Source organism: Panthera uncia (genome assembly GCF_023721935.1).
Source record: "Panthera uncia isolate 11264 chromosome E2 unlocalized genomic scaffold, Puncia_PCG_1.0 HiC_scaffold_20, whole genome shotgun sequence".
Taxonomy (NCBI): domain Eukaryota; kingdom Metazoa; phylum Chordata; class Mammalia; order Carnivora; family Felidae; genus Panthera; species Panthera uncia.
The window spans coordinates 14,363,862-14,365,920 of NW_026057589.1; positions in this window are offsets into that span (position 1 = coordinate 14,363,862).

The following is a 2,059-nucleotide window of genomic DNA, read 5'->3' on the forward strand; positions in this document are numbered from 1 at the left end:
TGTGTGTGTGTGTGTGTGTGTGTGTGTGTGTGTGTGTGTGTGTGTGTTTTAATTTGATGCCATGACTCTAAATTTCCTTTCCCTCCTAGAAGATTACACTTGGATCAACCTACCTAATCAAAGCACACTGCAGTGAATAACCACCATTTTTTAAAAAATCATGTAACGGCAGATTTCCAGAACTTAGTTATCTTGTAGAACTGTAACTTTAGAGCCTATAGTTAACCATACAGTGTTGTACTCTTAGAAAGGTGTCAACAGGGGAGCTGTCATGTTTCAGTGTTAACATAAATAGTAATAATAAAGCATGTGAACACAAGAATGCTTTTGGAGGTGACGGATATTCTTATTACCTTGTTTGTGGTGATGATTATCACAGGTTGTATGCAGATGTCCAAATTCATCAACATTATACACAAAATACTTGCAACTCAATAAAAATGAAAAAGAAATTAGTGAGCTCCATTCTCCCACAGAACCTTGATCTCTATGCCAGCTGTACTACAGCTCTACCCATGCACTACCCACCCCTCTGAGTATTGTGAATTGTTGTAGCCCTTTATGTATCTTAAAAACATCATTCAATGGCACATAAACAGACACACAGACCAATGAAATAGAATAGAAACCCCAGAACTAGACCCACAAACGTATGGCCAACTCATCTTTGACAAAGCAGGAAAGAACATCCAGTGGAAAAAAGTCTCTAACAAATGGTGCTGGCATAACTGGACAGCAACATGCAGAAGGTTGAAACTAGACCACTTTCTCACACCATTCACAAAAATAAACTCAAAATGGATAAAGGACCTGAATGTGAGACAGGAAACCATCAAAACCTTAGAGGAGAAAGCAGGAAAAGACCTCTCTGACCTCAGCCGTAGCAATCTCTTACTCGGCACATCCCCAAAGGCAAGGGAATTAAAAGCAAAAGTGAATTACTGGGACCTTATGAAGATAAAAAGCTTCTGCACAGCAAAGGAAACAACCAACAAAACTAAAAGGCAACCAACGGAATGGGAAAAGATATTTGCAAATGACACATCGGACAAAGGGCTAGTATCCAAAATCTATAAAGAGCTCATCAAACTCCACACCCGAAAAACAAATAACCCAGTGAAGAAATGGGCAGAAAACATGAATAGACACTTCTCTAAAGAAGACATCCGGATGGCCAACAGGCACATGAAAAGATGTTCAACGTCGCTCCTTATCAGGGAAATACAAATCAAGACCACACTCAGATATCACCTCACGCCAGTCAGAGTGGCCAAAATGAAGAAATCAGGAGACTATAGATGCTGGAGAGGATGTGGAGAAACGGGAACCCTCTTGCACTGTTGGTGGGAATGCAAATTGGTGCAGCCGCTCTGGAAAGCAGTGTGGAGGTTCCTCAGAAAATTAAAAATAGACCTACCCTATGACCCAGCAATAGCACTGCTAGGAATTTATCCAAGGGATACAGGAGTACTGATGCATAGGGGCACCTGTACCCCAATGTTTATAGCGGCACTCTCAACAATAGCCAAATTATGGAAAGAGCCTAAATGTCCATCAACTGATGAATGGATAAAGAAATTGTGGTTTATATACACAATGGAATACTACGTGGCAATGAGAAAAAATGAAATATGGCCTTTTGTAGCAACATGGATGGAACTGGAGAGTGTGATGCTAAGTGAAATAAGCCATACAGAGAAAGACAGATACCATATGGTTTCACTCTTATGTGGATCCTGAGAAACATAACAGAAACCCATGGGGGAGGGGAAGGAAAAAAAAAAAAAGAGGTTAGAGTGGGAGAGAGCCAAAGCATAAGAGACTGTTAAAAACTGAGAACAAACTGAGGGTTGATGGGGGGTGGGAGGGAGGGCAGGGTGGGAGGGAGGGCAGGGTGGGTGATGGGTATTGAGGAGGGCACCTTTTGGGATGAGCACTGGGTGTTGTATGGAAACCAATTTGACAGTAAATTTCATATATTAAAAAATAAAAAATAAAAAATAAAAAAATAAAAATAAATAAATAAATAAAATAAAAATAAAATAAAATAAAATAAAAT